The following is a 12,450-nucleotide window of genomic DNA, read 5'->3' as shown; positions in this document are numbered from 1 at the left end:
TTTCTTGTTTTCTTTTGGCTAGCTTTTACTCTTACCTTTATCATGAGTTTCCCTCCTTTGTTATCAACATCTTCTCTCTATCCCAATTGGTTTCTACTAATTAATTCTATCTATTATAGTATAAGAGGTTCAAGGTTCAATCCTTGACCTCCTCTTCTTTTTATTTCACTTTATTTCTTTTTGCTTCAACTCACTTCTTATTATTTTTCTAAGGCAAAATTCATCATTCTCTTATTTATCTTAAAAGCTTAGTGGGTGTTACAGTACCCCGTACCTCATAAAAAGTTCGTCCTCAAACTTTAAAATAGCTCCGGGTACTTTTGTTTCATATCGTCCTCACGTTCCCAGGTGGCTTCTTCAAATCGTTGATTCCGCCATAGAACCTTTACCAAGGGTATTTCTTTGTTCCTTAACCTCTTGACTTCTCGGTCCAAGATCTGGATAGGTCTACTTTCATAACTTAGGTCCTCTTGAACCTGTACCGAATGTGGTTCAATTACTTGATCCGTGCTGGGACTACACTTCTTGAGCATCGATATATGGAACACATTGTGAATGGCTGCCATGTCTAGAGGTAGTTCTAGTCTGTATGCGACTTGGCCCACTCTTTCTAAAATCCGGTACGGTCCTACGTATCGTGGGCTTAACTTGCTCCTCTTTCCGAACCTCATTATCCCTTTCATGGGGGATACCTTAAGGAATACCAAATCTGCGATGTTGAATTCTAGCGGCCTGCGCCGTTTATCGGCATAATTCTTCTGCCGACTCTGAGCAGTTTCTATTCGTTGGCGGATCTTCTGTATAGCTCGGGTGGTGTCATCAAAAAGTTCCGTTCGGAACCCCATTTCCTTCTTTTCACCACTTTCATACCAGCCTATAGGGGATCTACACTTCCTCCCATACAGAGCTTCGTAAGGTGTCATTTTAATAGTAACTTGGTAACTATTATGGTAGGCGAATTCTGCCAGGTATAGATATCGACACCAGCTTCCCTTGAAGTTCAGGGCACAAGCTCTTAACATATCTTCTAATATTTGGTTCACTCTTTCAGTTTTCCCATCGGTCTGAGAGTGGAAAGTCGCCCGGACATAGTTTCGACCCAAGGATACGAAACACGTCTCGGTTCCTCAATGGGTTCCCATATTGGTTCGTTTCCAGCATTAACTAAAACTTTAGCATATTGATTTAAATTAGGTAGCTGACCTGAGACGATGGCAGAGGCGTTCGCCACGTCATCCTGAGCGAGTGAGTAGACTCTGGCATTGGTTATAGTGGGAGGGGCCTCCAATCTTCCTTGGCTGATTGAAGTCCCTTCTATAGCAGTATGCGTCTGTTGAAGCTGTGCAGGGGTACTCCTATTCTGGTTGTTCTGCGGAGGTAGTGCCTGAGACTGAGTAGGGCAATCTCTTACCAAATGTCCTTCCTTTCCGCAGTTGTAGCACTTTCTGGTGCTTAGGAGACATACTCCAGAATACATTTTTCCACAAGTGGTACACTGAGGGTATTAAGTTTGCTTATTGGTCGGACCACCTTTTGTGTTGTTCCATTGTTTCCTCTTTCCACCTGAGTTTCCTTTCCAGTCGGTTCTGGTATTGTGCGATTCTTGTCCTCCAGTCAATGCTTGGTTCTTGCACTTGTTCATTGCTTTCTGGTAGTGCTCGGTAATCAGGGCACTGCTGACTAGCTCCTCTGCAGTCTGCGGTCTATTAACTCCGCCGGCTACGTTCAGAGCTATCTCGGGTCGGAGCATCTTTAATATTAACCGGACCCTTTCTTTTTCAGTTCGGACCAGTTCTGGGCACAGTCGGGCTAGGCGGTTGAACCTCTTAACGGCTTCATTAACTGACAGATCACCTTGCCGGAACTCAGTGAACTCGTCATAGTGCTTGTTGGTCACTCGCATATGGAAGAATTCCTCTAAGAACTCTGTCTCAAAATCTGTCCACTACATTTGGTTTATTTGTCTTTTCGCCTTTACTCTGTCCCACCACATCCGGGCATCTCCGGTAAGACAGAACGACGCGCATTTGACCTTCTCGTGTTTAGGCCAATCCAATAATTCCATTATGTTCTCCACGGTTTTGAGCCAGGCTTGCGCATCCCATGGTTCACAGTTTCCCGAGAATGCTTCCGGCTTAAGCCTTTGCCACTGAATCAGATAGGCCTCTTGTCGGACCATCGGAGTAGGGGCTGCCGGGGGCACTGGTGCGGCTGTAGGTACAACAGGTAGTGCATTCACTGTTGCTCTGCGATTTGATGCTGGAGGTCTGCGACTACCTGCGTCAGGTCTGGTGGAGTCACTGTCCCTCCGGTTTGGGCATTGCGTGTCCTAACCATGTTTATCTAAATAAGGACAAACAGACTAGTGTAAGTGGTTATCGATTTTAGCCCATCTAACGTACTGTTTTGTTTCTATCTATTTGTTCTGGTATTATTCCTAAGCTACCAATACGTAATCCTAATCTAAATTATAACTAAAAGCATGGAATAAAGCATCAAACATAAACAAGCAAAACATGAAACTAAAGCATAAACAACATAAGGAAAAATAAGGAATATAATGACAAACAATGTAACATAAGGAAATAAAGCATAAGCAATGTAGTAAAGAAAATGAAGCATAGGCAATATAACAAAAAAGAAAAAAAAATAAAGCATAAGTCATATAATCATGAAATTTAAGCATAAACATGTAACAAGAAAATTAAACATAAGCATATAACAAGTAAATTTAGCATAAACATTCTTACTTGGAGCGGCAGGTCGGAGGCTTGATGTGTGTGTAGTGAGCTGGCAATAACTTTGGCTCTGATACCAACCTGTAACGCCCACCCTCCCTGCTAACCCTAAGGGACGGGGCTACGATACTCAACGTACATATTACAGCGGAAGACTTAAAATCATTTCTTTCTTGGTTTAATAAAAACCGAACTACACTAATATGGTTTCCATAACATGATAACAAGTTAAATAAAAACATAACATCAAGTCAACCATGTAATACTACAATTTATGAAACCAAAGTGTAATTCCTAAAAGTTCTTAAAGCAGGTTCTTATTTGGTTGCCTAGCCACCGCCACACACATCTCTTTGCCTCTCCTGCTGCTCCTTTAGCTCATCCAGCTTTTTCCCTTATCTGTGGTACAAGGAAAGTAAGCTATGAGTACTCATGGCTCAGTAAGTTCCTTTCCAACTCACTAAAACCAAAAATCATTACATAATCAAAGAATATATCAACGTAACATGATCTCAACTAGTCATGGCATAACATATCATACTCTTTAAGCATATCATGCAACATAACAAACTCATAATTAGTCATGGCATATCATCTCTTAAAGCATAGTATGAAATATAACATAATCATATCTAATCATGGCATCTCATCCCTTAAAGCATAGCATGAAACATATCATAGTCATATCTAATCATGGCATATCATAAATCATAGCATTATCACAACATGAGCATAAAGTATATGCAATATGATTTTGAAAACATGTATCCGAAAAACATGTGTATGTCTCATGATCTTTAAAACCATTTCTTCTTACATATATACTTGAACATAATATCAACATATTCAGGGCCTCGGCTTGTACCATACATACATAACATAAATGCGCGCGTCCTAAGTATATCCAAGGTAGCAAGTCTTGAATCATACTAGGAACTAGGTCAAGATCACAAAGCATGGCCTAGGGGCATACTTAAAGAGTCCATCCCTTCTCAGCCTAGATCACAAAGCAAGGCCTAGGGACGTACTAAGGAGCTCATCCCTTATTAGCCTAGATCACAAAGCAAGGCTTAGGGGCGTACTAAGGAGCCCATCCCTTATTAGCCTAGATCACAAAGCAAGGCCTATAGACTGATTAGGAGTCCACCCTTGGTACAAGCCTTACAAAGTAAAGTAGCATGTATAAAAATGCATCATTTAGTCACATAGCATAGCATAAAAGTATGCATCACTTAGGCATACATTATGTCATAAAAGTATGCATCACTTAGGCATACATCATATCATAAAAAGTATGCATCACTTAGGCATACATCATGTCTTGAGAAAGTATGCATCACTTAGGCATACATCATATCATAAAAAGTATGCATCACTCAGGCATACATCATGTCTTGAGAAAATATGCATCACTTAGGCATACATCATATCATAAAAAGTATGCATCACTTAGGCATACATCATGTCTTAAGAAAGCATGCATATTTCTATCCACATAGCATATCATAAAAACAAGCATATTCCAAGCACATAGCATATCATTAAAGCATGCATATTTCTACTCACATAGCATATCATAAAAGTATGCATATTCTAAGCACATAGCATATCATAAAAGCATGCATATTTCTAAGCACATAACATATCATTAAAACATGCATATCTCTATCCACATATCATATCATAAAAGGTATAAATCACAAGCATACATGGTTAAGCATAAGGGTGTATCATGTGATTATACTATCATAAGAAACATGGTAACATAGTTAACTTGGGTTCTAAGCTTCCTAAACCCTTGGGTTCCTATCATGGCCGAACCCCCTTCGGTCTCAATTTAGGTAAAAACAACCTCCAAGCATGTGAAACCTAAATTATCATTACATGAATTTCATAGGAAGCATTATAAGTATGATTTACTTGGTTTCTAAGTTCTCCAAGTCCTTAAACTCATGTGGCCGAACCATATCAGTATATAAACAAGGTTCCAAATGTCATGAAAGCATGGAAACCTTAAACCATATTTATAGCATTTTTTTCAAGTAACATAGTAAGCATATTGAGCTAGTTCCTAAGTCCTTCAAGCCCTTAACATATGTCATAGTCAAACTTTTAACAAGTGTTCATTAGGGCTAAAAACAAACATACAAGCATGTGAACTTGAACTAACATCATGTATAAATTCATAACAAAACATTATACAACATGTATGGCCGAAACTTACCCTAGCCTCAATTAGGTCATTAAACAACATATAGCATGGGAACTTTGTCTTTCTACTTATCATATTCCATGTAAAGTGACATAAGCATATTTAATTCTTGTTATAGGGTTTCTAGGGCATCTATTCCTTCATGGCCGAAACATACAATGGTCCATTTAGGTCATGGAAAAATTATACAAGCATGTGACACAATCAACACATTATCCTATTTTCATAAGAAGCACTTTTAACACATTTGGTTTCATTTCTAAGGCCTCTAGGTCTTTTAAACCCTACTTGGCCGAAACTCAACAGTATATAAACTTGCTTCAAATATCCTAAAAGCATAAGAAATCATACAAGTTTCATAGCATGTATAAAGACAAGCATAATAAACATACATGTGAATTGTGTCTTAGGCTTCCTAGGTTTCTTTCCCTTTTTCTTTTATTTTTCCTCATGGCCGAAACCTACCATTCTTTAAACTAGGTTTTAAGTGGCCTAAAGCATGGAAAACCTAAGTAAGTTTCATGGCAAAAATTACTAAGAACATCATATACAAAGTTGGTTCATAAACAAGCTAGGACCCTTGTGATCTTACATGTCATATATCATGTAACTAATTTTCCTATACTCAATTTAAACATAAGAACATTAAACAACTTTCATATCATAATATCACAGAGGTCTTGAGCATATTAGAATTTTGTTTAAGCTTTTCTAAACTATCCATCTTATCATGGCCGAAAATCTAAAATAAGAGTTCATGAATTTCTAGCAATGTTCAACATGCAATTCTTTAAGAAAACTCTATATTCTATCATACAAACATGGTTACTTAAATTTAAAGGTCTTCCTAACCCTAAGCCCTTTTCTTGGCCGAAACATATAAATGGATTTCTTTTTGTTCCAAGTAACTTTTAAGCAAGAAAACCAATAAAAGATCCTTAATAGTTCATGGAGAGAATCTTGCATTAGTTTGGTTACACAATATTTTCCCTAACCTCTTTAAAATATTTTTGGCCGAAATTCTAGGGTTAGGTACTCCTCTGATCAAGCATCATTTAGTTATAAAAACATGAAGAAAATCCTTCCTACATAGAATAGAAAAAATATCATGAAATAAGGACTTGTTTAAACCTTCCTAGATTTGAAAACCCTTTCTTTGGCCGAATTTTTCTTAAATTCTTTCCTAGGTTTTCTAATCCTTATGAAATCCGAAAATCACATAAAAAGCCTTGTACCACAGGTGAGGGGAAGCTTACATCCTTTTCGCTTGTGGATCTAAGGTATGGTGATGGAAGAAGTAGCCTCTTCTTCTAATTCCTTTCCCTTGATTCCCTTGCTAAGTCCTCCTTGTATCTTAGGCTTTCTTAGGGGAAAAACCGTGGCTTTGGGGCCGAAGATGGAGGAGAGGGGACTGATGGTTTCAGTGAGGGAGAGGAAGAATGAGAGAAAATGAGAGAAAAATAAACTTCTCTTTTCTTGCTCCCTTTTATGTTAAGGGGGAAGAGGTAGCAAAATTAATTTTTTGCTTTCCTTCTCCCTTAGCCTCTTTTTTTTTCTATTTTCTATTTATTTTATTTATTCATTTATTCTTACCATTTATGATGAAATAAGGGGGATTGAATCCTCTTAATTCCCACTTTAAATTTTCGGCAAAAACAAAGAGGAAGATGGAGAGAAAGGGAGGAAGGCAAGTTGCCTTTCTCTTGCTCCTTTCTTGTTTTCTTTTGGCTAGCTTTTACTCTTACCTTTATCATGAGTTTCCCTCCTTTGTTATCAACATCTTCTCTCTATCCCAATTGGTTTCTACTAATTAATTCTATCTATTATAGTATAAGAGGTTCAAGGTTCAATCCTTGACCTCCTCTTCCTTTTATTTCACTTTATTTCTTTTTGCTTCAACTCACTTCTTATTATTTTTTTAAAGCAAAATTCATCATTTTCTTATTTATCTTAAAAGCTTAGTGGGTGTTACACCTTATGTAGGGAACCATGGTGACTTCAGGTCTAAGGACTAGTAGTTATACTAATAGCCACATGAGAAAGTATATGACACTCATATAACGATCCATGATACTTTCTCATGGTGGGTCATTCAGTATACATTCTCTAATGCATACCCATGTGTCAACTTGATATCTCTATATCCATGACTTGTGAGATCAAGTCATCGAGTTGACCTACATGCTAGTCTTATTGCATTAATATTGTCCCTGAATGTTAATACTCGACTAGGAATGATTAAGAGTAGTGTTACATATATCATCTCACTATCGGTTCAGCTAACCGATTGATATAGGTAAGAACGTTCTACTCAAGGACGTTATTGTTAGTTAGAGCCCTAGAGCCAATCATTTGATGATTGTATGGACTCATGTATATCATATTCTTATATATATATTAAGGCATTTAGTTTTTGGTTATTATGCTTATTTGTATTAGTGCCAGATAAAATAAGTATAGTAACGTCCTTGAGTAGAAGGTTCTTACCTATATCAATCGATTGGTTGAATCGATAGTGAGATGATATAGGGAACACTACTCTAAATCATTCCTAGTCGAGTATTAACATTCAGGGACAATGTTAATACAATAAGACTAGCATGTAGGTCAGCTCGATGACTTGATCTCATAAGTCATGGATATAGAGATATCAAGCTGACACATGGGTATGCATTAGAGAATGTATACTGAATGACCCGCCATGAGAAAGTATCATGGATCGTTATATGAGTGTCATATACTTTCTCATGTGGCTATTAGTATGACTATTAGTCCTTAGACCTGAAGTCACCATGGATGCTACATAAGGAGTTATGTACTTTGGTTTCGTCAAACGTCACCCGTAACTGGGTGGACTATAAAGGCGATTACTGGGTATATAACGAATTATGTAGAGGGATGTGAGTGATGTAGATGGGATCTATCCCTCCCATATGACGGGAGCGACATCGGTATTCTTGATAGAGTGAGACCACTAAGTGCATGGCCATGCCCAAATGAGTCAACATTAGATGTTGAGCTCATTTGATCGAGTGAGTCTACTTGGAGTTCAAGATTTAGATTGATTAGAGGATGACACGGTCTATGCCTCACATTGATCAATCTAGATGTCTAGGATAGAAGGACAATGTCACATATTGTGAGGAGTCACAATTAGTAGTCACAAAGTGATGTTGGATCTCAACATTTCTTGTAACTTGGGTAGCAATGATGTATTGCTAGATGCCGCTCATTGCTTATGTTTCTAAAAGAGTTTAGAAACATTGCCAACGTTACAAGAACCTATTGGGTCACACACAAAGAACATGTGGATGGAGATTAGGTTCATATGATGAACCAATAGGATTAGGTTCATATGATGAACCAAAGATTGGATTCGAATTAGACTTATTGAGTTAGACTCAATTAGATTCAATTGTTGAATGAGTCTAATTTACATTTGATTCATTGAGTCAATTTATATTAATGAATTGAGATTCATTAAATTAAAATTGACTTGAATCAAAGCTTGGATTTAACTCAACAAGGAAGAGATTGGGTCAAGTTTGACTTGACCAAATTGGAAGTTGAAACATCAAGTTTGACTTGATGCATTGCCACATCATGTAGGTTGACTCATCCTACATGGCATGACACATAGTTGCCACATCACCTCCTCCTCATGAGGTGTGCCACCTCAAAGGAGGTTACACTCTCCTTTCTTTAATGTGGCCGGCCACATTAATGAGAGGAGTTATGTGGCCGGCCACACTTAATGGTGTGGAGTTTTTTCATTTGTGTGCATTGATGTGGTTTGATTGTATCATCTTCCTTCTTGCTTTGTCTCTCCATGGCTGATGGTTGCCGTGCACTTCAAGGGGAGGAGAGGTGTGAGTTAAGTCCAAGACAATAAGAGAGTGTGAAGGTCACAAAGGAGAAGACTACTAGAGGAGTGGTGAGATTCTTCTTGTTTTCTCTTCTTTTCTCTTCTTTCCAATCCCATCCGAGAGCATCTAGAGAGTGCTAGCACACTTGTGGTGCTCTCTCTTCCATCCTTGAGAGTTAGAGAACCCTCCTTGTTCGTGTGGATACCGAGAGAGGATTGTCTACGTTGACAATCTTGAGATCCGACGATTTTTGGACCTTGCGGGATAACGAAGGGCACGCTTCAAGGGTAAACACTTTTTCTCATAGATCTAAGTAGTAGATCAGTTTTTGAACTCGTACAAGAAATAGTTTTTCGAATTTTGTATACGAATCTTTGCACGGATCTACGGCTTTGGGTCTTTCGGGGTTTCCGCGACACGAAAAAGCGGTTTTCGCGGCCCGAAGAACCCAACAGTTATTATACTTAGTTTATTTGGCACCAATACAAGTAAGTATAATAACCAAAAACCAAATGCCTTTATTTATATAGAATATGATACAACAAGTCCATAATACAATCATCAAATGATTGACTTTAGGGCTCTAGCTAACTGCTAGAGGCAGCACAGAGAGGGGGAAAGAGAGGAATCGGTGTGAGGTGGAGAAGGATGGAAGAGGGAGGAGTTTTGCCCGATCTCCCTTGGCTGACGGGTTTTATCAGCGAGGAGGTGAGGCATCACGCGACGTTGGTTGGAGGAGGCGAAGAGGAGAAGAAGCGAAGAGGGGAGAAGAAGGGACGACGATCGGGAAGTTTAGGGCACAGTAAGAAATGAAGAATAAGAAAAATAAAAGAAAAAGAATAAAAAATATTTAAAGAAATTCAACATTTTCTTGTTTAAATGGGGTAGCTTAAACAGGCTTTCCCTTGGCCCAATAATTGATCTCCTTAAAATCGTCAAACAAGTTCTGAAAAATTTCCAAAAAATTTCATTAAGATTATTCGTCCTTTTCGGTATTTTACATTCTCCATCACTAATAAAAATTTGGTCCCCAAATTTCCTTATTTACTATCAGCAATTACTAAAAATAGATAGATAGTATAAATGTTGAACGAAAATTAACCCACATACCTCAGGTAAAAAAATGGTGGGTATCGAGATCGGATCGTATCCTTGAGCTCCCAAGTAGCCTCCTCGTTAGAATGATACTGTCATCTGACTTTAACCAGCCAAATAGTCTTGTTCTGCAGTTGACGCTCTTTGTGATCCAGAATTCGTACCAGAACCTCCTCGTAGGTAACGTTAGGCTGAATGGAAACTGATATATCTGACAAAATGTGTACTAGGTCAGGGACATATCTCCTCAGCATGGACACATAAAATACATTGTGAATGTCCGCCGGAGCCGGTGGTAGCGCCAAACGATAAGTTACCGCTCCAATCCTCTCCAAGATCTGGAAAGACCTAATGTATCGTGGAGCTAGCTTACCTCGGAGACCAAATCTCTTCACCCCTTTATTTGGTATGTTACCGCTGTAAGCGCTGACATGCATGACCAGGAAAGGCGTGAAATTCACTTGGTCAGAAGCCTACGAGACCAGCTTCCAGGAGCTGAAGTGGAGATTAGTGTCAGCACCAGTACTAGTTTTGCCCTCTAGAGAGGATGGATTTGTTCTCTACACTAACGCTTCTCTATAGGGTTCGGGCGCTGTTTTGATGCAGCACGGCAAGGTAGTCACCTATGCTTCTCGTTAGTTAAAGGAGCATGAGAAGAACTACCTAGTGATATGAACCCCACCAATAAATGTGATGGAACCCGAGGCAAAGGTGGATAGAACCCCAAGAACTAAATGACAAGAGTGTGAGTCTTGACCCGTAACCTAGAACTGACACGAACCAAGCCTGCGAAGGAAAGAAATGCCACACCCGGGGTGATAAGTTTGGATGGGTTGAACGCCACGAGAGTAAACTCGATAAGTTCATAAAGTCCTTTCAAGAACTAAGAGAGCACACAATCTCACCAAAAACTAAGTTGCTTCATACTAAGATGTCCCTCCCTTATATAATGGGAGTGAAAAAGAAAAAGTACAAGATAATTAAATTCACAATTAGATTCTCAATGTTGCATGTCTCATGCAAGCAATCTAGGAATCCAAAACAAAATAAATGCACTCACAATTAGAGTCCCAAGTCGCATGCTTCATTAAACAATCTAAAATACTTATGTCTTCATGCATGAACGAGTTCCCATGCTTATTAGCGTTCTTCCGTTAAGCACGGCCGGTCATGGATGGTTATGTCCGATTACGTGGATTAGGCCATGACTAGCAGTTGGGATTATCTTCGTCTCTCCTTGCTTATAGTCCTCCCAATGGTTTTTGATTAGCCCATTTAGTGCTTCCTTGAAAAGGTTTGGCCGCAGTCTTATAATTGGACCTTCCGGAAGTGATTACTGATCTCTCCTATCTTCAGCCCTTGGGCACACATCATTCTCCCCTTCTTGAAAAGGATTTGTCCTCAAATCATCACCTGCATCAAACGGGGATAAGTCAGCAACATCAAAAGTAGAATGTACGCCATACTCACCTGGTAGTTCAAGTTTGTAGGCATTATCATTGACGCGCTCTAATACTTGAAATGGGCCCATCCCCCTCGAGGTAGAAGTTTAGAACGGCGTTTATCCGGAAATCGCTCCTTTCGGAGGTGCAACCAAACCCATTCTCCTGGTTCAAACACAATCTTCTTGCACCCCTTGTTAGCTTATTATATGTATTACTAAGTTCTTTTCTCGATATTCAGTCGTGCTTGTTCATGAATCTTCTTTACGAATTCGGCCTTCTACTTACCATCTAATTTTATGTGCTCACTTACAGCCAAAGGAATCAAATCTAATGGTGACAAGGGATTGAAACCATAAACAATTTCAAATGGAGAAAAATTTAGTCGCAGAATGTATGCTCCTATTGTAAGCAAATTCAACATGAGGTTGACAATCTTCCCATATTCACAAATTCTTGTTAATGACCGCACGAAGTAAAAAGGACAAGGTTCGATTGACGACTTCAGTTTACCCATCAGTTTGGGGGTGACAAGTAGTAGAGAACAACAATTTAGTTCCTAATTTCCCCCATAAAGTCTTCCAAAAATAACTCAAAAACTTTGCACCCCTATCAGAGACAATGGTCCTAGGCATGCCATGCAACCTAATAACCTCTTTAAATAACAATTCAGCTATATGCGATGCATCATCGGTTTTATGACATGGAATGAAATGCGCCATTTTGGAGAGTCTATCTACCACAACAAAAATTGAATCTCTCCCCCGCTTGGTCCGGGGTAATCCCAAAACAAAGTCCATTGAAATATCAGTCCAATGTCCACTAGGTATAGACAAAGGGGTATACAAGCCATGGGGTTTCAATTTAGATTTAGCTTGTTTGCAAGTGATGCACTTCTCACAGATTCTTTCCACGTCACGTTTCATATGAGGCCAAAAGAAATGATCCTGTAAAATCCCTAGGGTGCGTTTGGTTCAAGTTATCATGTATAACCTTAGTTATGTGATTATCTGGTAATCACATAACCAAGGTTATGGGGAATAAAACATAACCAAATGTTATTTGGTTCAACCTAGGCAATATAACAAAAACTTGTT

Source organism: Zingiber officinale, chromosome 1A (assembly GCF_018446385.1).
Source record: "Zingiber officinale cultivar Zhangliang chromosome 1A, Zo_v1.1, whole genome shotgun sequence".
In the NCBI taxonomy this organism is placed as follows: domain Eukaryota; kingdom Viridiplantae; phylum Streptophyta; class Magnoliopsida; order Zingiberales; family Zingiberaceae; genus Zingiber; species Zingiber officinale.
Note: the sequence above shows the minus strand (reverse complement) of the source record.